Source organism: Triticum aestivum, chromosome 3D (assembly GCF_018294505.1).
Source record: "Triticum aestivum cultivar Chinese Spring chromosome 3D, IWGSC CS RefSeq v2.1, whole genome shotgun sequence".
NCBI lineage: Eukaryota > Viridiplantae > Streptophyta > Magnoliopsida > Poales > Poaceae > Triticum > Triticum aestivum.
Window position 1 is genome coordinate 139,013,325 of NC_057802.1, and position 24,088 is coordinate 139,037,412.

The window sequence follows — 24,088 nt, forward strand, 5'->3', positions numbered from 1 at the left end:
CACTCTGGTGGATTCGCAGGTCACCGTCTCTCACTAGATCAAGCTGCTCTCTGAGGCAACATCTCCATTGATGATCTGAAGCTGCAACTGGGCGCCTTGGAGAGGACGCTTTCAGAGGTCACAACCCGGGAGGAGACCCTGAACAAGGCCCTCGAGACCGAAAAGCAGCTGCGGAGTGATGACGCCGCCGCCCACAAGGACTATGTGGGCAGCGTAAATCTCTGGATCAGCCGTCTCATCGACGTTGCAGAGAAGCTCACCGCGCAGCTAGCCGTCATGGGCATGCCGGATGTCAGGTACTCCCAGGAGGCGAACGTGAGCCCCAATGCCACGCTGACCTTGTTCTTCGAGCGCGTCCTCGACGCCCTAGAGCAGCTCCGCTCCAATCGAGCGACTTATCTGGCCCATGAGGCCCGGAAGCTTTGCCGGGGCGCCCTGACCAAGGTGCTCGCCAAGGTGGCATTTTGGAACACCAGCATCGACTTTGCCAACGCGGTTGAGAGCTTGCCAGAGGACACGAACCTCACGGCGCTCGAAGAGCGTATTGAGCCCATCATCAGCTGCGTCGACGGAGTCAAGAGGGTGGAGGGCCAGCACCGGGACTAGCCTCCCCGTTTCTCCTTGCCGCCACGAGTTCATGCCCAAGACGATTTTATCTTAAGTTAGAACCGCGGCAATCATTGATGTAATATAACTCTGCAGTACTTTGAAATGAAGCATGCTATCTTCATGTTCGATCTTTCCTTGTATGTACACACCCTATGCCTAGTTGGATAGGTTTGCCGGCGCGTAAACCGATGCTGTGGCGCTTTGAGGAATAGATTCTTAGCAGCCTGCCGGGGGCGCTTGCTGCAGGGCAAGCCACCTTGCCGTTCTTAGTGCAGCCGCTTGAACTGTTGAGCGGACTCGAAACAGAACAAGGGCGTTGCCAATAGCGGAAGGGTTCCTTGCGTGCAGGTTTTCCATACAAAGAGAAAAATCCTCCGAGGAAGATAACCCTACAAAAAGGAATTTGCTCAAGGTTCTGCGTGACTTAGCTTTGCCGTCGCCACGCGGATGGTTGTTGTGGCTGCGGACAGCACCGCCTCGCCTAGCTGATGGCACCAGAGTGTGGCTGATCGACGTCGCCTTCTTCTCTCGAGCCATCACGACGAAGGAGTCGATGAGTTGACTCAAAAACCGGATTTTCACAGCCTCGGCGCCCCCTACCTAGCGCGCCAAAGATGTCGGGGATCAGGAACGACACCTATGGGATCCCTCGGGGAGTCCCTTCTACGGTTGGCGGGGCGTGGAGCTGCGTAAAGAGCCGGTCTAGAAGATCAACGCGCGCGCGCGGGGGGGGGGGGGTTACCTAGGTTCGGGCCGCAAACGATGCGTAAAACCCTAGTCCTACTTTGTGTGTATTTAGTGTTCTTGAGCTCTTGAACTAGCTGCGGTGCATGCCCAGTCCAAAAAGTCTGAATCCTTCCTCAGTACGCCTCGGGCCTCCCTTTATATGGCAAAGGGGTTGCTACAGTGGCACACAGGAGGTGGAAAGTATGTACAGTGCACAAGTCTATCGCCTGGCACCATAGGACAAACGCATTTAATGCGCTTCCGACGTGCCCTCTTGCTTTATCGGGGGCGGCAAAGAAGCTCGTCCCGTCCGTCGCCGCCTCGCCTCGCTCTAACGCGCGTCCAAGCTGACGAGGCATGCAGCGCCACGCTGGCTGGCTGGTTGCTGAGATGGTGCGGTAGCAGGGTCTTCACGAAGATCTGCATGCCACCACGCATGTGCTTGGCTAGTTGGCCTAGAAGTTGCATGCTGCCATGCAGGCGCTCGCCTAGTTGGCGGGCTAGCCGCCACGTCGGAACGGGTGCGGGCCAGCGAAACTCTGGCAAGTGCGGGCCTGGCCTCGGCCCTGCAGGTGCCCCCGGCAAGGGCTTTGCTGGGGTATCTTGGGCGTCCCCGGCAAGGGTCTTGCCAGGGGTCTTCGGTCATCCCCGGCAAGATCTTGTCGGGGGTCTTCGTCTTCTGGTTCTCATCTAGGCTTGCAGGCCTTTGGTCTGCACAAAGATCTGCATGCCACTGTGCAAGGCACCCCTAAGTCTTTGTCTTGACACTGTTGATGGTGTCAGAGCTCTCAGGCTCAGGGGTGGTGGCCTTGCTGGTGTTGGGCAAGTTGCCCCGGCAAGGCTCTTGCCGAGGCTACATAGGCCGCCCCGGCAAGGCTCTTGCCGGGGGAAGCCCATCTTGTCCCTTTGCTCTTTATGCTTCTGGCTTGAGTGCTGCCTTGGCAGCCTCGCATCTTTCCTTCTTCTGCCCCGCCAAGCCCGACTGCAGGTGCGGCTACGACTGCCCGTGCACAAGTAAAGGGGTATAGAAAGGCCCCTACTTTTGTACACCGACAATCCATGATGCTAATGATATGCAAAGCCACAAGTTTCGGAAGAGGTTCCAATTGATTATGAGAAGAAAGTTGCTATCTATGATGATTATTGTGATTACATGTATGCTATAAAGAATAATGATAACCATGAAACTTTTCATCATGATTTTAATTTTCAATTGTATTATACCTCACATGATAGTTATTTTGTTGAGTTTGCTCCCACTACTATGAATGAGAAGAATTTTGCTTATGTAGTGAGTAGTAAATTTTTTATGCTTGTGCATCATGAGAATAATGCTTTGTGTGATAGTTATATTGTTGAATTCATTCATGATGCTACTGAAAATTACTATGAGAGAGGAACATGTGCTCTTACACATTGCAATAATATGAAGTTTCCTCTCTATGTGTTGAAAATTTTGAAGTATTGCTTGTTTTACCTTCCGATGCTAGTTGATTCTTATTCCCATGAATTGTTTGCTCACAAAATCCCTATGCATAGGAAGTGGGTTAGACTTAAATGTGCTATTCATATTCTTCATGATGCTCTCTTTATGTTTCAATTCGTATCTTTTATACGGGCATCATTGAAATCATCATGCCTAGCTAGAAAGGCATTAAAGAAAAGCGCTTGTTGGGAGAGAACCCAATATTTACCCCTATTGTTTTTGCATGTTCACATGATTAAGCTACTTTAGTAATCATTTTTTATAGCTTTTGTTTCAATAAACTGCAAGTAAAGCCTTTGGGATGGTGTGGATGGTAGTTGACTCAATTCTGTCCAAAAACAAAACCTTTTGCGCCCAGTCATAGAATTGCTAAAAATCACTGGAGCATCGAAAAATTCTGAATTTTTTTATAGTATATTGATATAAAAATTGCCTAGGTTGTCCTAATTTTTAAGAATATTTGGAGTAACATAAGTATGTTTATTGTTCATATCATTACAAACTATTCTGTTTTTGACACATTCTGTTTTCAATGCATAGTTTGCTTGTTTTCTAGTTTCTATGGCTTATATTGGTCAATATAAATTGTAGAAATTATATGGTATAGTAGGCATTGTGTGATAAAAATTTTGAATCTTGTCTTGACAGTACCAAAGTGAATGATTTGTCTTGACAGTTCCGTTAAGTTTTGTGTTGTGAAGTTTTCAAGTTTTGGGTAAAGTTTCGATGGACTATGGAATAAGGAGTGGCAAGAGCCTAAGCTTGGGGATGCCCAAGGCGCCCCAAGGTAATATTGAAGGACAACAAATAGCCTAATCTTGGGGATGCCCCGGATGGCATCCCCTCTTTCATCTTCATTCATCGGTAACCTCACTTGGAGCTATATTTTTATTCACCACATGATATGTGTTTTACTTGGAGCGTCATTTTCTTTTATTAGGATTTGCTTGCTGCTATTTAGAATAATGTTTTTCATCTTTTAGTTCAATAAAAAGGTCAAGTATACCTTTACCATGCTTATTTTGCAAGTCCATATGTTGCTGTTTTAAAAATAGAAAGTTTCCTGTTATGTTTTGAATATTAGTTAATAGTCAGAACATGATAAAATCTTGAAATTTTCACACAATGAGTAACAACAATTTTTTTTACAGTGTGGTAAATTTTCCGAATTTTTGGAGTTAGGGAAGTATGATTCCTCTTGCATTCTTTACACACTGTTCTATTTAGACAGATTGCTGTTATGATTGCATTATTTACATATGTTTGCTTGTTAGTGATTCTATTTTAGGACAGGAGTATTAAATATGAAGAGGCATTTAGTATGCTATGTCAAATTATAATTTTAGTGATTTTCTATAGTAGAGAATGATAAGGTTTATGCGTTGATTTATACTAACTTATCTGACGAGTTCTTGTTGAGTATTGCGTGGATGGAGTTTTAAAGATTTAGGGAGACCACGATATGAAAGGAATTAAGGAGACACAAAAGCTCTAGCTTGGGGATGCCCAAGGCATCCCTAATTAATATTTCAAGAAGTCTCAAGCATCTAAGCTTGGGGATGCCTCAGTTGGTGCTACCTCTTGAGCTTGTGTTGGTTTTTCTCTTGAAGAGGAAAGGGTGATGCAGCAAAGTAGCGTAAGTATTTCCCTCAGTTTTGAGAACCAAGGTATCAATCCAGTAGGAGATAACGCAACAAGCCACCGAATACCTGCACAAACAAACACAACCTTGCAACCAACGTGAGAAAGGGGTTGTCAATCCCTTCACGGTTATTCGCAAAGTGGGATTTGATAGAGATGGATAAATGGTAAAGTAATATTTTTGGTATTTTTGGTTTATGGAACGGAAAATAAAAGATTGTAAAAAAAGTAAATAGGAAACTAGAATTATAGATCAGAAACTTATATGATGGAAAATAGACCCGGGGGCCATAGGTTTTACTAGAGGCTTCTCCCAAGATAGAAAATATTATGGTGGGTGAACAAATTACTACCGAGCAATTGATAGAAAAGCGAAAAGTTATGACGATATCTAAGGCAATGATCATGAACATAGGCATCACGTCCGTGTCAAGTAGACCGAAACGATTCTGCATCTACTACTATTACTCCACACATTGACCACTATCCAGCATGCTTCTAGAGTATTAAGTTCATAAGAACAGAGTAACGCCTTAAGCAAGATGACATGATGTAGAGGAATTAACTCAAGCAATATGATGAAAAACCCATCTTTTTATCCTCGATGGCGACAATACAATACATGTCGGTTCCCCTTCTGTCACTAGGATCGAGCACCGCAAGATTGAACCCAAAGCTAAGCACTTCTCCCATTGCAAGAAAAACCAATCTAGTAGGCCAAACCAAGTCGATAGTTCAAAGAGACTTGCAAAGATATCAAATCATGCATAAAAGAATTCAGAGGAGATTCAAATAATATTCATAGATAAGCTGATCATAAATCCACAATTCATCGGATCTCGGCAAACACACCGCAAAAGAGTATTACATCGAATAGATCTCCAAAAACATCGAGGAGAACTTTGTATTGAGAATCAAAGAGAGAGAAGAAGCCATCTAGCTACTATCTATGGACCTGTAGGTCTGAGGTAAACTACTCACGCTTCATCGAAGTGGCAATGGTGTTGATGTAGAAGCCCTCCGTGCTCGAATCCCCCTCCGGCAGGATGCCGAAAAAGGCCCCAAGATGGGATCTCACGGGTACAGATGGTTGCGGCGGTGGAAAAGTGGTTTCGTGGCTCCCCTGGAAGTTTTTGGGGTATAAGAGTATATATAGGAGGAAGATCTAGGTCAGGGGGTCACCGAGGGGCCCACAAGGTTGGGGGGCACGCCCTCCACCCTTGTGGCCGCCGCGTGGCTGTTCTGACTTGCACTCCAAGTCTCCTGGGTGTCTTCTGGTCCAAGAAAAATCATCGCGAAAGTTTTATTCCATTAGGACTTCGTTTGGTATTCCTTTTCTGCGAAACTCTAACACAAGGAAAAAAACAGAAACTGACACTGGGCTCTAGGTTAATAGGTTATTCCAAAAAATCATATAAAATAGCATATTAATGCATATAAAACATCCAAAACAGATAATATAATAGCATGGAACAATCAAATATTATTGATATGTTGAAGACGTATCAAGCATCCAAAGTTTAATTCCTGCTCGTCCTCGAGTAGGTAAATGGTAAAAACAGAATTTTTGATGTGGAATGCTACCTAACAAATTTATCCATGTAATTTTTCTTTACTGTGGCATAAATGTTCAGATCCATAAAACTGAAAACAAAAGTTTAATATTGACATAAAAACAATAATACTTCAAGCATACTAACAAAATAATTATGTCTTCTCAAAATAACATGGCCAAAGAAAGCTTATCCCTACAAAATCATATAGTCTGGCTATGCTCCATCTTTGTCACACAAAACATTTAAATCATCACAGCCCCGATGACAAGCCAAGCAATTGTTTCATACTTTTGACATTCTCAAACCTTTTCAACTTTCACGCAATACATGAGTGTGAGCCATGGACATAGCACTATAGGTGGAATAGACGGTGGTTGTGGAGAAGACAAAAAGGAAGGATATAGTCTCACGTTAACTAGGCGTATTAATGGTCTATGATGCCCATTAATAGATATCAATGCGCGTGAGTAGGGATTTGATACATCTCCGTCGTATCTATAATTTTTTATTGTTCCATGCCAATATTATAAAACTTTCATATACTTTTGGCAACTTTTTATACTATTTTTGGACTAACATATTGATCGAGTGCCCAGTGCCAGTTCCTGTTTGTTGCATGTTTTTGTTTTGCTGAAAATCCATATCAAACGGAGTTCAAACGGGATAAAAACTCACGGAGATTATTTTTGGAATATATGTGAATTTTTGGAAGAAGAATCAACGCGAGACGATGCCCGAGGGGGCCACGAGGCAGGGGGCGCGCCCCAGGGGGTCAGGCGCGCTCTGGTCCCTCGTGGCCACCCCGTAAGGCGGTTGGTGCCCTTCTTGGACCGCTAGAAAGCCAATATCCGGATAAAAACCGTGTCCGAATTTCAGCCCAATCGGAGTTACGGATCTCGAGGAATATAAGAAACGGTGAAAGGGCAGAATCAGGGAACGCAAAAACAGAGAGAGACAGATCCAATCTCGGAGGGGCTCTCGCCCCTCCCATTCCATGGAGGCCATGGACCAGAGGGGAAACCCTTCTCCCATCTAGGGGGAAGGTCAATGAAGAAGAAGAAGAAGGGGGCCCTCTCCCCCTCTCTTCCGGTGGCACCGGAACACCGCCGGGGCCATCATCGTCACCGCAATCGACACCAACACCTCCGTCATCTTCACCAACATCTCCATCACCTTCCCCCATCTATCTACAGCGGTCCACTCTCCCGCAACACGCTGTACCCTCTACTTGAACATGGTGCTTTATGCTTCATATTATTATCCAATGATGTCTTGCCATCCTATGATGTCTGAGTAGATTTTCGTTGTCCTATTGGTAATTGGTGAATTGCTATGATTGATTTAATTTGCTTGTGGTTATGTTGCTGTCCTTTGGTGCCCATCATATGAGCGTGCGCATGGATCACACCATAGGGTTAGTTGTATGTTGATAGGAGTATGTACTAGAGGGCAAGAGTGACAGAAGCTTCAACCTAGCATAGAAATTGATGCATACGAGATTGAAGGGGGACCAATATATCTTAATGCTATGGTTGGGTTTTACCTTAATGGACGTTAGTAGTTGCGGATGCTTGCTAATAGTTCCAATCATAAGTGCATAGAATTCCAAGTCAGGGATGACATGCTAGCAGTGGCCTCTCCCACATAAAACTTGCTATCGGTCTAGTAAAGTAGTCAATTGCTTAGGGACAATTTCGCAACTCCTACCACCACTTTTCCACACTCTCTATACTAACTTTATTGCTTCTTTAACTAAAACAGCCACTAGTTTTTATTTAAACGCTCTTTATTATCTTGCAAACCTATCCAAAAACACCTACAAAGTACTTCTAGTTTCATACTTGTTCTAGGTAAAGCGAACGTTAAGCGTGCGTAGAGTTGTATCGGTGGTCGATAGAACTTGAGGGAATATTTGTTCTACCTTTAGCTCCTCGTTGGGTTCGACAATCTTACTTATCAAAAGAGGCTACAATTGATCCCCTATACTTGTGGGTTATCAGGATTGCCATGCAACGGATGCACTAGAGCTATAAGTTTATGAAAGCTCAAAAAGAAAACTAAGTGGGTGTGCATCCAACTTGCTTGCTCATGAAGACCTAGGGCGTTTGAGGAAGCCCATCGTTGGAATATACAAGCCAAGTTCTATAATTAAAAATTCCCACTATATGAAAGTGACAACATATATAGGAGACTCTCTATCATTTATATCATGGTGCTACTTTGAAGCACAAGTGTGGCAAAATGGACAGTAACATTGTCCCTTCTCTCTTTTTCTCTCATTTTTTCTTTTCTTTTGTTTTCTCTTTTTTTGGCCTTTCTCTCTTTTTTTATTGCCTCACATGGGACAATGCTCTAATAATGAAAATCATCACACTTCTATGTACTTACAACTCAAGAATTACAACTCGATACTAGAACAAAAAAATGACTCTATGTGAATACCTCTGGCGGTGTACCAGGATGTGCAATGAATCAAGAGTGACATGTATAAAAAATAATGATGAACGATGGCTTTACCACAAATACGATGTATGTCATAATGCAAAGCAATATGACAATGATGATGTATGTCATAATAAACAGAACGGTGGAAAGTTGCATGGAAATATATCTCAGTATGGCTATGGAAATGCCATAATAGGTAGGTATGGTGGCTGTTTTGAGGAAGGATATGTGGTGGGTTTATGGTACCGGCAAAAGTTGCGTGGTACTAGAGAGGCTAGCAAAGGTGGAAGGGTTTTTGGTTCATGTGCGTCTTAAGGTGTTATTTTAGTACGAACTCTAGGGCAGTTTGTGACACTTATAGGAATAGCCCAATAGATCGATCAGAAAGAATAACTTTGAGGTGGTTTCGTACCCTACAATAATCTCTTCGTTTGTTTCCGCTATTAGTGACTTTGTAGTGACTCTTTGTTGCACGTTGAGGGATTGTTATATGATCTAATTATGTTATCATTGCCGAGAGAACTTGCACTAGTGAAAGTCTGAGCCCTAGGCCTTGTTTCCAAGCATTGCAATACCGTTTTTGCTCACTTTTACTACTAGTTACCTTGCTATTTTTATATTTTCAGATTACAAAAACCTATATCCACCATCCATATTACACTTGTATCACCATCTCTTCGCCGAACTAGTGCACCTATACAATTTACCATTGTATTGGGTGTGTTGGGGACACAAGAGACTCTTTGTTATTTGGTTGCAGGGTTGTTTGAGAGAGAAAATCTTCATCCTACGCCTCCCACGGATTGATAAACCTTAGGTTATCCGCTAGAAGGAAAATAGCTATTGTCCTACAAAACTCTACACTTGGAGGCCCAACAATGTCTACAAGAAGAAGGTTGCGTAGTAGACATCAATAGTCTCACATCAACTAGGATTATCAACGGGCTATGGAGATGCCCATCAATAGATATCAATGTGAGTGAGTAGGGATTGCCATGCAACGGATGCACTAGAGCTACAAGTTTATGAAAGCTCAAAAAGAAACTAATTGGGTGTGCATCCAACTTGCTTGCTCACAAAGACCTAGGGCAATTTGAGGAAGCCCATCATTGGAATATACAAGCCAAGTTCTATAATGTTAAATTCCCACTAGTATATGGAAGTGACAATATAGGAGACTCTCTTATCATGAAGATCATGGTGCTACTCTGAAGCACAAGTGTGGTAAAAGGATAGTAGCATTGCCCCTTCTTTCTTTTCTCTCATTTTTTCTATTTGGGCCTTCTGTCATTTTTTTTGCCTCTTTTTTTTTCAATCATCCGTAGTCTCATCCCGACTTGTGGGGGAATCATAGTCTCCATCATCCTTTCCTCACATGGGACAATGCTCTAACAATGAAGATCATCACATTTTTATTTACTTACAACTCAAGAATTACAACTCGGTACTTTGAACAAAATATGACTCTATGTGAATGCCTCCGGCGGTGTACTGGGATGTGCAATGAATCAAGAGTGACATGTATGAAAGAATTGTGGACGGTGGCTTTGCCACAAATACGATGTCAACTACATGATCATGCAAAGCAATGTGACAATGATGGAGCGTGCCATAATGAATGGAACGGTGGAAAGTTGCACGACAATATACCTCGGAATGGCTATGGAAATGCCATAATAGGTAGGTATGGTGGCTGTTTTGAGGAAGGTATATGGTGGGTTTATGGTACCGGCGAAAGTTGTGCGGTACTAGAGAGGCTAGCAAAGGTGGAAGGGTGAGAGTGCGTATAATCCATGGACTCAACATTAGTCATAAAGAACTCATATGCTTATTGCAAAAATCTATTAGTTATCGAAAAGGAGTACTACGCGCATGCTCCTAGGGGGTAGATTGGTAGGAAAAGACCATCGCTCGTCCCCGACCGCCACTCATAAGGAAGACAATCAATAAATAAATCATGCTGACTTCATCACATAACGGTTCACCATACGTGCATGCTACGGGAATCACAAACTTTAGAACAAGTATTTCTCAAATTCAGAATTACTTACTAGCATGACTTTAATATATTCATATCTCAAAACAATCATAAGGAATCAAACTTCTCATGGTATTCAATGCACTTTATATGAAAGTTTTTATTATATCGCTCTTGGATGCCTATCATATTAGGACTAAATTTATAATCAAAGCAAATTACCATGTTGTTTAGAGACTCTCAAAATAATATAAGTGAAGCACGGGAGTTCATCAATTTCTATAAAATAAAACCACCGCCGTGCTCTAGAAAGATATAAGTGAAGTACTAGAGCGATATTGCCTAGCTCAAAAGATATAAGTGAAGGACATAGAGTATTCTAATAAATCACGATTCATGTGTGTCTCTCTAAAAAGGTGTGTACAGCAAGGATGATTGTGGCAAACTAAAAATAAAAAACTCAAATCATACAAGACGCTCCAAGCAAAACACATATCATGTGGTGAATAAAAATATAGCCTCAAGTAAAGTTACCGATAGACGAAGACGAAAGAGGGGATGCCTTTCGGGGCATCCCCAAGCTTAGGCTCTTGGTTATTCTTGAATATTACCTTGGGATGCCTTGGGAATCCCCAAGCTTAGGCTCTTTGCACTCCTTATTCCATAGTCCATCAAATCCATACCCAAAACTTGAAAACTTCACAACACAAAACTCAACAGAAAATCTCATAAGCTCTGTTAGTATAAGAAAATAAATCACCACTTTTGGTATGTTGTGAACTCATTCTTTACTTATATTGGTGTAATATCTAATGTATTCCAACTTTTCCATAGTTCATACCCCCCGATACTAGCCATAGATTCATCAAAATAAGCAAACAACGCAAAGAAAACAGAATCTGTCAAAAACAGAACAGTCTGTAGCAAGCTGGATATTTCAAATACTTCTGTAACTCCAAAAATTCTGCAAAAGTAGGAAGACCTAAGCAATTTGGTTATTAATCTTCTGCAAAAAGAATCAACTCAAAAGCACGCATCTGTAAAAAATGGGAATTATTTTACTGGGTGCAAAAGTTTCTGTTTTTCAGCAGGATCAAATCAACTATCACCGTAAGCTATCCGAAAGGTCTTACTTGGCACAAACACTAATTAAAACACAAAACCATATCTAACCTGAGGCTATTTGAATTATTTAATGCAAAACAGAACTTAAAACGCAAAAACAAAAAATAAAATTGGGTTGCCTCCCAACAAGCGCTATTGTTTAACGCCCCGAGCTAGGCATAAAACATGAAAAGATCTACGTATTCTAACCTTTGTATGCAATCCATAAGTAACTCTCATAATAGATTCATAAGGCGATTTAATTTTCTTTCTAAGAAAGTGTTCCATTCCCTTCCTTAACAGAAATTGTCGCGGGACATCCACGGCCACCTATGGGACCAGGAGGCCCCTTGCTGGTTCGGCAGGGGGACGTCGCGCTGCACAAAGAGCAGACCAGCGCACGACAGCACGTCAGAGAGCACACAAGAAATTTACTCAGGTTCGGGCCACCATGAGGTGTAAAACCCTACTCCTACTTTTATGGATTAATTGTGGAATAAGGATGGTGCAACGCAGTACACTTCCCCGGCAGGGGTCGCCGTGGGGCAGCAGCGACTACGCGCGTAAGAGGGCGTGGGTTCGTCAACTTTCCAACCCCTCCTACGAGTGCCATGGGCCTCCTTTTATAGATTAAGGGGTCACCACAATGTTAAAGTGGTCATTACCTACTGATATGATAGCAAACAATGCTATCATACCTAACTCTAGGGGGTGACAGGGTGCATTAAATGCACCACTTAGTGTCACATCATTGGTTGCCCAACAAGGCTTGCCGGGCTATCTTGCCAGCTCCGCGCCTATTCTCTTGACACGTCGCAGGACGGCTGTCATCTATGGGTTTCTTCTGTAGGAAATGGCCGCCATGTGGCGAATGGCTGCCACTTAATCACCTTGCGGCTTGACACCGCACTGATTAATGACGTGGGTCATGCTTGAGCGGTTGGTGGGGTGTTTTGCCTCCGCGAGCCCCGGCAGGCCCTGCCAGGGTGTCTTGGTTGCCTGCTTTTGGCGGTGGCCTCGCCCCTTGCCGGGCTCGCCTGCCTGGCAAGGGAGGCCCTTCTCTTGCCGATATGTTGCTCCTCTGGCTTGATCTTGGTCCCTTTGAACTGCATGTTGGTTTTTCAAATCTCTTGGTCCTTCAATCTCTGACTTCATCTGGTGCTTCAATCTTGTTCTTGTACCTGTGCATAGTCTGGGCAAAGGACCCAGGGTCTATTGCACCGACAGAAGCCCCAGGGCCTGCCCCGAACGCGCTGCTGAGCGTCATCGGGGCAGGGCCTAATAACTGCACAAGAAGGGTTGCTGAAGAGGTTGGCCCCTTGAGGTTTCCATTGCTGCTTCATTAGCTCTTATTTCAGGCCAGTTTCCGGTTCTTCCGCGCGTGGCGTAAAGCCAATAGTGGTGGGGCCGCACCAGTGATGATCCATGAATGACTTTAACGCATGGGGTAGAAACTGGCACTTTTCTCTTCCCACTGCGCATCCTTATCCTTGGCCATGTATGCTGCATGCTTTGTGTGGGGTAGGTAACAGAGGCGCGTGGCGTGGGAGAGCATCTTGGAGAGGGCCCTGTCGGTGTCAAAACCGGTGGATCTCGGGTAGGGGGTCCCAAACTGTGCGTCTGAGGTCGATGGTAAGTGGAGACAGGGGACACGATGTTTACCCAGGTTCGGGCCCTCTCTATGGAGGTAATACCCTACTTCCTGCTTGATTGATCTTGATGAATATGAGTATTACAAGAGTTGATCTACCACGAGATCGTAATGGCTAAACCCTAGAAGTCTAGCCTGTATGACTATGGTAATGAATATCTCTCCCTTCCGGACTAAGTCCTCCGGTTTATATAGACACCGGGGAGATCTAGGGTTACACAAGGTCGGTTACAGAGAAAGGAATCTACATATCCAGTCGCCAAGCTTGCCTTCCACGCCAAGGAGAGTCCTATTCGGACACGGGTGCAGTCTTCGGTCTTCGTATCTTCACGGCCCACCAGTCCGGCCCATGGCTAATAGGCCGGACACCCGAGGACCCCTTAGTCGAGGACTCCCTCAGTAGCCCCTGAACCTGGCTTCAATGACGAGGAGTCCGGCGTGCAGATTTGTCTTCGGCATTGCAAGGCGGGTTCCCTTCTTTCCGAACTCCAAGATAGTCTCCGAACATGATGATTGTATCCGAACCTATAACACGCACCGTACACAACCGCAGAGAGAACACAATATCCCACGGGTCCAATCCATTGACGACTTTTTACAACGTGACATCACGCCTGCCCGGTCATAATCTCGAACCGTTGTTTCGCCTGCGGCCCCACGTTCCGAAACGTGGTTGTCATTGACACGTTTTATCCAAGCAGAGATCGTGTCCCCTTATTAAGGGATTCTTTTATCAATACGGACATGGGTAACCCAGCCATCCTTAGGGTAGAACTCCTTGGGAATAGGAAAATTTTAAGGCCCGGGAGGAGGCGCTAGATATTCTTGGCCTTTATAAAGGGGCACAGACCCGCCTTTCCTCTCCACGCTTGCTTCTTCCTCGACTCTTAGTACCTCGAGTTCCAACACCCAGGTTTCACCCTCCGTAAGCCTTATTCATGTCCGGATCCAGCCATCAAGGCCGGTGGGTGGCTTCTTCTGTTACAGAGGAGGATATCGCAAAGCTTCGGGCGGCAAGATATCTGACCGCAGAAATCCTCCATCGGCTTCCGCGGAGGGGCAGGTTATCCCTACCCCCAGATCCGGCGAGAGGGTCGTGTTTGTTTCCCACTTCCTCCAAGGATTAGGGTTCGCCCTCAATCCCTTCGTCCGGGGGCTCATGTTCTATTACGAATTAGATTTTCATGATTTCGCCCCGAACTCTGTTCTTCTTATCTCGGCGTTTATAGTCGCGTGCGAAGCCTTCCTATGAACTCCTCCACACTTCGGCTTGTGGCTCAAGACCTTCAATGTGAAACTGCAAACGATACAGGGGGAGCAGGCGGAATGCGGTGGTGCCTTAGTGAGCAAGCTCGCCAATGCTGTGTGGCTAAAAGGATCTTTCAAAGAATCTTCTGACTTATGGCAGCAGGAGTGGTTCTATATCACCGAGCCCTGTGGTTCCAAGTGGGTAGCTGCGCCTGCGTTTCGATCCAGCCCCCCAATTCAGCTTGCATCGTGGATTAATAAGGGGTTGGACTGGGGATCGGTTGACGAGGTGCGGACTCTGTAAAGTCGCATTCGAAGCCTCATTGAAAAGGATATCAATATTGCCAACGTTATTCAGGTGATGTTAGTCCGCCGGACCCTGCCGTGCCAGCGACGGCCTCTCCACATGTGGGAGTTTAACCCAAAAGGGCCACGGACTCTTCAGAACTTCTTCAGCACTATGCATGAAGGAATGTGGGAATTATTCTTCGGGAGACAAAAACAATGGCCGGACACCACCAAAGATACTGGCCTAGGTTGTAACCATCCGGACACCCCGGTAAGTATTCATCCGCCGAACACCTCATAATCAGATATCCTGTGCTAAGATACTGAGCAAACCATCCTTTTCCAGGGCTAGATGAAGAAAGCATAATGGATTAGGTGTCCAGCCCCTCTTCTCAAAGACTCAGCAGACTCCGTGTTAACACGGATGCTGGCACCGGCACCATACCAGATACCGGCCGGGGAGGGCAAGGTGGAGAGTGAGAAGACCCAGGATGACCTTTGTTCCGGAGGTAAATCAGATACTGAGTCCGGAGAAATCGATATTTCCTTGCCCGAAGACGAAGGTGAAAAAGAAGCCAGTATCCCTTCTCCATTCAGGAGGAAAAGGACGTCCTCCGAAGGTTGGGAGGGGCAGTCTCCTAAGAGAGGCAAGATGCCACCGTTGAGCGGCTCGGGATTGGAAGGCGATGCCAGTGAACGACTCCGTCATGAGGACAAGCCCTCAACCAAACTGTAAGTGAATCCGGGGTACTTTGATAGCGTCCCGCTTCTTTCCTGTTACCAAAGAGATACGTAATGTGCCTGTGTGTTTTTACAGTCCGGCATAGAGTTCCTCTGGGCACTCCTCTTCTTCAGGAGATCTCGTCCCAGAGATGATGGAAAGCCAGACGCCTCCCCCGACCTCCTCACCCAATAAGGCGGACGACTCCGAAGTGTCATCTCGGAGGGTTATTTTTTATCAACAAGCGATGCAAGGGATGAAGGAGGCAGTACCCGAAGGTGAACCTCCAATCGTTCGAGATTCGAAGGCCAATAATGAAGGCCCCGGACTGTCCGGTTGCCAGCCAACGATGATTCTGGAGACGGGTGAATGGGTTCCTTTAAAGGATGGTCGTGCTCCCAGAGTGGCTTCCGAGACCCGGCGACACTGGATACATTACGGGATATGCTGCGAAAAGCATCTGTCTCGGAGGAACAACGTACCTTGATGGGTACGGTGGTTGAGAAGATTCTGTCCGCGAAGTGCGGATTGAATGAAGCCATCATGAGCCTGTTAAGAGGCTTCGAGGTTTGTAATATAATGTTTTCAACTATATTTTACTTGCAAAGATGCACCTGTGTATAGGTAGTAGCCCCTGAGACTCGGGTTGGCTCCACATGGGAGGCAAACGGAGGATTGAGAAGGAATATTCAAGGACTAATCTAATTAACTTGAACACAGGCCGCTCCCCCCTGGCTACTTCCCAGACTACGGAAATTGCCGAGCTGCAGCGGAAGCTTGATGTGGCAGGGGATGACATTGCGTTAATCAATATGCGTCTTGACGAATCGCAAGGTATGTATTCGGGGCAGTCCCTTCACATACTTTTTGTGATATAAGCATGACGCTGAAGGTTATATACTGGAATATGCATGACTGCAGATGGTGCCGCCGCCGTTGAAGTTCTTCGGGCGGAGCTGGCCCGGGCCAAGGAGCAGGCCCGGTTTAGTAATGCGGCTGCCGAAAAGGCATCGGCTGAGTTAAAAGCTGAACAAGCTGCTCGGCGCCAAGACGAGGAGAAGATATCCGCGATGGCGCTCGAATTAAAAAATGATGCTAGCCGCTGTGAACTTCTTGAGAAGGAAAATGAAGCCAAAACGGCTGAACTTGACAAGGCCTTACGAGAGGCGAGAGAAGCGCGGTCCAAATCCAGAGCGGCCCGCGAGGAGATCCGGCAAGCTAGGGAGATTGCAGCCGGTAAGCCCTTTTTGCTGCAGACGAAGTTCGGTGATCCGAACTATGTTCAGCTTAACCAAGTGTGGAGTTCTCCGGACGAGTTTTTAGACTTGCCGAAGAGTTCTTCCGATGCGGCGCAGTTTTACCAAGTGCAAGAGGGATATGCAACGGAGAAGCTTTTCTGGTCACAGTTTGGTGTGTCAAAGCGCCCCCTGTTGCTGAATGAGCAGATGTCTCAATGGGCCGAGGTACATAGCATATCCGGCGCTACCATGAAGAACGTCATAATCCGGCTGTGGCTGAATGAGCCCGTTCCGAATAGCTACTTCGGCTTGGTACAACAGCTCGTTGATGCGGTGCCACGTATCGACGCTATGAAGCGGTCGGCGTGCATTGAGGGTGCACGGATGTCCTTTGCCCGTGTCAAGACATTCTGGGGGAAGATGAAGGCCATTGATGTTGCGGCGAATAGTCCACCCAAGGGCAAGGACCGTCACGCACCGGAGCTTTATTTTGAAGACGTCCTAGAGGCCGCCCGCTTGATAGAGGGTCAATGCTCGAAGGACATATATTCGAGTGAGGTGTATGAGAATTGTAAAAGATAATCTATTTTTATGTTTTGCTCGAAAGCTTATGTTCCTCCTGTGCGGCCGTTTTAATATAAACTGAAAGTTTTCTAGTCGTCGGCTTCAGCCCCCTCGTAGGAAGTACAGGGGTGTTCGGAAAAACATTTAATCACTCTTGATCCAACGTCTTGGTCCATGAAGGAGGTGATAATGCGGCGAACTAGGCAATCAGATTATAGGGCCTTAACACTTTCACTTAGCCATAGGAGTTTTATAGGGGGGCTACGATATAGCCCCTGGTATGTGTACGGCTTATTCCAATATGGTGTGTTACATATATGACCTGAAAAAAAGGTCCTTCGTGTAATACGGAGGGAATCACGACAGATTCCGATAAGTCATCGAGTGGTTGACCAGCTCTCGCAGCATCATGATAGTCGGTTTTCGGCTTTCTCTACTGAGGTGCTTGACCAAACGAGCTGGAAGCACAATCGCAGTAGTTCTCCCTTTACTACCCTAGCCGATAGAGCGGAACGTAAGGTAGCAAGCACAGGAGCCGGGCAACCCAACCATTGACTCAAGACATGATTCGGAGCTGATGCATATAAGGCCAAACTCATGACGCCGAAGTACACTGTAAAAGCTGTTCGGACTTTGTTGGCAACTCATTTGTTCCCATACCGAGCCCCTGGCAGGTTATGCCGAGGTATATCTATGAAACAACCATAGGAGCCATATTCATTGGCGAAAAGACACGAATGATTATTTTGGATAATGTTTACTGGGACCCAAGCGATGTGCCAAGGATTACTTTATGTATATAAAGGCCACAACCCCGGCTATTTGACATGCCTGGGGTCGAAGGCGGAGGAAAAAGGCACATTATAGGCTCGAAATAAAGAGTGCAGTCTACAAAAAGTTATTTTGGACCTCCTGTCGCACGTCTGCGCCGCCTGTCCTCGGCGAGGGGGGAATCCTTGACGGAAGTAGCCCCTGAGGAGTGTATGGATCCGAACTCCGATAGAGTCAGTTTTGGATGTTTGTGCTTTACGTCACCTGTAGATAAAAAGAAAGAAAAAAGAAAGTAGATAAAAATGTTACAGGAATGCTTGCGGGCTTGTCCGTATTGTGCTTCCGCCTATGCCCATGGTAACTTGAGTGCATAGTGATGTATGCGCGTTACAAATATTGCGGGTATATGCGGCGGGCGGCGGAAGCCGAACTGCTATTTCTGTTCCGGGATTGGTCGATCCTCTCTTTTGTCCCTATTGCCTGGCGGCCTCCTCCCCTTGTGTTCGGCGTTGAGCTTGCCTGCCTGCTTGAAGACCCAACAGTTTCTGTTGGTATGAGTAGCTGGTTTATCGAGGTGGCCGTGAATCTAGCAGGGTCGGTCCAATATCCTGTCTAGGTTGGATGGTCCGTCTCGATTCGCCTTGAATGGCTTTTTTTCCGTTGACCGGGTTTGGGATTGTTAAATCTGGCGTTGACCGCTGTGTCGCATGATCTTTCATTATCATTGCGACTATTGTGTTCGCTTCGCCGTGGCTTGCCATTGCTGTCTCGGATTTCGGAGGTGCCCGGGTCGCCGGCGTTGTTGCTTCTATGAGCGAGCCAGCTGTCCTCTCCCGCGCAAAAGCGGGTCATTAAAGCGGTAAGGGCTATCATGGATTTAGGTCCTTCTTGACTGAGGTGGCATGCTAGGCATTCATCTCGGACGCTGTGCTTGAAGGCCGCAAGGGCTTCCGCGTCCGGACAGTCGACGATTTGGTTCTTTTTAACTAAGAACCTAGTCCAGAGCCTCCTGGCTGACTCTCCGGGCTGTTGGACAATGTGACTTAAGTCATCGACATCCGGTGGCCGGACATATGTTCCTTGGAAGTTGTCGCGGAAGGCGTCTTCCAAATCTTCCCAGCTGCCGATAGAATTTTCCGGCAGACTGTTTAACCAGTACTGAGCTGGTCCTTTGAGTTTTAGTGGTAGGTATTTGATGGCATGAAGGTCATCTCCGCGGGCCATCTAGATATGGAGGAGGAAGTCCTCGATCCATACCGCGGGATCCGTTGTTCTGTCGTATGATTCGATATTCATGGGTTTGAACCCGTCTGGAAATTCATGCTCCATTACTTCGTCCGTGAAGCAAATTGGGTGTGCGGTGCCTCTATGCTAGGCCACACTGCGGCGTACCTCCGATGGAGTCCATTTGCAGTTTTCTGCCCGGGCGTGGCTAGGTTTGTCACGTCTGAATAGGTAGCCGTCGTCGTGTGTCGAGGCACATCTTCGCGATCCGTAGACCGATGTTGCGTGTCCTGCGCTACTGTCCAAGTCCTGTCGAAGGTCGTATGTACGACCCCGAGCTGTTTTATTCTTGCATTTACAACGAGGTGGGGTGGTCTGGTGTTCAGCCTGAGTTGCCGCTTTATCCGGACCAAGTTGTGGTCGGCCTACCGCGTTGTGCGATGGTGGTACGAGCTCCAGCGCGTCGTCATCGAACTGGGGTAGCAATCTACACTTCGGGTAGCTTTTGGCTGGGCCACTAAGGCCGTGTTCTTCGGCGGCCAGGACTTCGGTCCACCTATCATTGAGCAGATCTTGGTCCGCTTGAAGCTGTAGCTGCTTCTTTTTCAGGCTTCTTGCAGTGGCTATTAGCCGGCGCTTGAAGCGCTCCTGCTCGAGAGGTTCCTCGAGCACGATGAAATCCTTGTTGTCGAGGCTTTCCTCCTCCTCGGAGAGTGGAAGATAGTTACTATCCTCCGTGCCTTCGTGTATGGCATGTTCATCCTGTTCGGAGGTTGCTCCCACAGGGTCTTCATTGTCCTCGGCATCGTCCAGAGTATTGTTTTCTCCGGTGCCGGTGTTGTTCTCTTTTGTACGACGTGACTTAGAGCGGCGCCGCTGATGTCGGTGACTGGGTGTCTCAGGAGGTTTATCTTCAACTGGATCCTCTTTGTCATCGTTGTGTTTCTTTGGGCGTATCCACCATGTATACGTTGTAGGAAGAAGTGGCCGTCCCGGGCTCTTGCTTGGGGTTATTGTCACCCCATGCTGGTGCTGGCGCCCGGGGAGTGAGCCTGGTCCTTAGTGTGGCGAATCTCTTGATCTCTTCGTGGCTCGGCTGGGAGGTGGGGCTGGAGATTGTTGGTAATCCCAGCATTGCCCCTCCCGGAGGTCTTGGGGTTGTTGTTGACAAGAGGCGCGCCTTCCTACCCGCCAAGGTGGGGCGATGGTAGCGTTGCATGCCCGTTGTGGGTGATGCCACTACCATTTCTACCCTTCCCTCTTCTCTCCCCTTTTTTGTTTGGGAGGGGCGACGGGCCTTGCTCGTCACCTTGCAGAGCTCCTGAGTGCATGCCACCTGCGGCCCACGGCGGATGACCGCTCTGCCGGCCCCTTTATCGCTGCCCTCCCCTAAGCGCTCCTTTAATTCTCCTTTCCCTATTGTTTCAATATCCTGGGGAGGAGGAACAGAGAAAGGAAAAGAGGAGTTATAGGGCGCTTATCTTTTTTTGATCTTAAACTTGTAGGCAATTGCCAAATTGTAATTCAAATAATGTAATTTCTCAAGTCCATCTTTGTGTTCTGTAATGCTTGTACTTGTATTAGCACATGAATGAAAAAGATGAACCTTGCCGGGAACCCGTGCATGCGTATGTCCATGCAGAGGTGGAGTGCCTCTTTAATGAAAATAAACGAGTTTTCCCCGGCAGGATATCCTGCCGGCACCCTCTTTGTCTGTCGGAGAGCTGCGTCTGCTGGGGAACAGACAGAGGGGCTAGCCCCCCGCCAGCTCCTTTTTACCAAAGGCTACCGCGACCATCCTGACCGAAGCAATGTTCGAGTCATGGATGGGAGCACCTATGTTTCAAAAGAGAGCCGAGGTTTTCTCATGCAAAGTTATAGCTTTATAGAACACTAATGGACAAGAGATAAAACTTACCTGTTTGGCTTGCCGGGGATCGTTGTGCCATGCAATCTTCTCGTTCTTTGTCGAAGCCAAGTTCACGGCAAGAACCTGCAACTCCATGTAGATGAGAATGAATGCAAGATGCAATCCTATCTATATGTATATGTAAATGCTCATGAAATGCTTATGCAGTGATCTTGGTGTGCTCATGCATGCATGCAATCTTAGTTGGGGGCCCCCTACAACGCTTCTTTATTTTCTCTTGCACGGGGTCATCGCCCCGGCTTTGTACAAGGGGTTACATGCAGCTGAGGCAAGGCCTGTACAAAAGGGTGGCTGCCGGGCAGTGCTCGGCAGCCTCGCGCCTTACGGGTAGTACTAGCGGAGATGCTCAAAATTCCATGAGTTTTGCAACTGAGTGCCATCTCCAGTCTCCAAACGGGCTGCGCCGGATTTGGTGACTCATACCACCCGGTAAGGGCCTTCCCACTTTGGTGACAGCTTGTTTGTACCCTTGGCGGACTGAACGCGCCTAAGGACAAGGTCACCTTCCTCAAAACACCGGGCATGAACCCTACGGCTGTGATAGCGATGCGGGGCTTGCTGGTAGCGTGCAGCATGCGTAGCAGCCTGGAGACGGTTCTCCTCGAGTAGCACAGCGTCGTCATGCCAGTGCTGATCTTGCGCTACTTCATCGTAGGCAAGAACTTGTGGGGACCAGTAAATGAGTTTCGTGGGGATAACTGCTTCTGCCCGGTAGACCAGGGAGAAGGGAGTCTGCCCGGTAGCCCAGTTAGGTGTCGTTCTGAGGGACCAGAGAACTACCGACAGCTCCTCGATCCACCGCCTGACGGCTTCTGCAGCGTATCAAAAGTTCTTGTCTTGAGTCCACGTAGCACTTCAGCGTTCGCCCTCTCAGCTTGTCCATTGCTCCGGCGGGGTGCCACAGAGGTGAATGAGGTATTGCATCCGAGGGTATGAACATATTGCATGAAGGCATGGCTCGTGAGTTGGGTGCCATTGTCGGTGATGATCCTTGCTGGAACTCCAAGACGACACACCAATTCTTTCAAGAACTTGATAGCTAACTGAGCAGTCACCATTCTCACGGCAGTCACTTACGGCCACTTTGTAAACTTGTCGATAGCGCCGAACAAGAATTCAAAGCCCCGATTGCCTGGGGGAAGGGGCCGAGGATATCAAGCCCCCAGACCGAAAATGGCCATGATAAAGGGATTGTCTGAAGGGCTTGGGCAGGCAGGTGTGTTCTCTTGGAATGGAACTGGCAGGCTTCACATGCCGTGACGAGCTCAACCGCATCTTGGAGGGCTGTGGGCCAATAGAAACCTTGCCGGAATGCTTTCCCAACTAATGCCCTTGATCCAATGTGTGAGCCACACATTCTTCTGTGAATCTCAGCCAACAGTTCCTTTCCATCCTCCCGGCAGACACACTTCAATTTCACACCATTGGGCCTCCTTCTGTATAGAGTGTCATCGACAAACTGATACATACTGGTCCTCTGGGCTACTTTCTAAGCTTCATCTTGGTGGCCGAGAAGTTCTCCGGTTTGGAGGAAGCGGATGATGTGCCTTTCCCAAATTGGTGCCTGGGGCTCGGCAACGAGGACTAGCGGCACCTCCTCTGCTGCGGGAGCACCAGCCTCGTTCGCGGGGTCCATTGGCCCGGCTGGAGGGGGTGGTCCGGAAGGCTGTGAGGAGTTGTTTCCGGTAGGGTCTCTGCCGAGAGCGAACGGCTTGACCGGGAGAGGCTTACTCGAGTCCAACTTTCTCCTTTTCCGGGCCATTGTGGCTGGTGATATGGAGGGTTGAGAGAGACGGAGAACAAAATTCCTAGTTCCGCATGAAGCTTCTGCGCAACACACTTTGACACGTGATCAGCTATGCTGTTTTCCGCACGGGGTATGTGCTCTGTTTGCAACCCGTCAAAGTGCTCCTCGAATCTCCTCACTTCCTTGACGTATGCTTCCATCAATGGGCTTTGATAATCCTTGTTGACTTGTCTCACCACAAGCTGTGAATCTCCTCGTATGATCAGCTTCTTGATTCCCAATTCTATTGCAATCCTGAGCCCGGCAAGGAGCCTTCATACTCAGCTGTATTGTTGGTGGCTTCTTCCTGGGCAAAGTGCATTTGGACAACGTACTTCAAGTGCTCACCGGAGGGGGCAAATAGAAGCACGCCAGCCCCTGCACCCTGTAGGGAAAAAGCACCATCAAAATACATAATCCATTCTTGGGGTGATTCCTTGCCAGGGATAGCAGTCTCTGTCACTTCCTCATTAGGGGTTAGCGTCCATTATGCAATAAACTCTACCAGCACCCTGCTCTGAATGGTTAATGTGCTCTCAAACTTCAAACCAAAGCTGGTTAACTCCAAAGCCCACTCCACTATTCTGCCGGTAGCCTCATGGTTTCGGAGTATCCTTTACAATGGGAAACGAGTAACACTACTGGAATCAGCTAATTTGCCATCAGCCAGCTCTTTGCCGTCTGCTAGCTGACGGCAAAGAAGCTCTTTGCCATCAGCTACACGTAAGCGGACGGCAAAGAAAAGGCTGACGGCAAAGAAGCTCTTTGCCATCAGCCACCTCTTTGCCGTCCGCTGGCAGACGGCAAAGAGTGTGGTGGCCCCCACCCCCCGCTCGTTTGAAAAAATCTTAACGGCCCACCTCTTTGCCGTCCGCTAGCAGATGGCAAAGAGGCAAAAAGGCGGACGGCAAAGGCTGGCTGACGGCAAAGAGGGCACTTGCCTAACGGCAGGTACCCCCCGCCCGTTACTCACTTCGTCCTCAGCGCGCCCTTCTCCTCCGACCCCGCCGCCGCCGCCGCCGCCCGCCGCCCCGTCGCCCCCGCCGCCCGCCGCCCCGTCGCCCCCGCCGCCCCGTCGCCCCGCCGCCCCACCGCCCCGTCGCCCCCCCGCCCCGGCCCCCG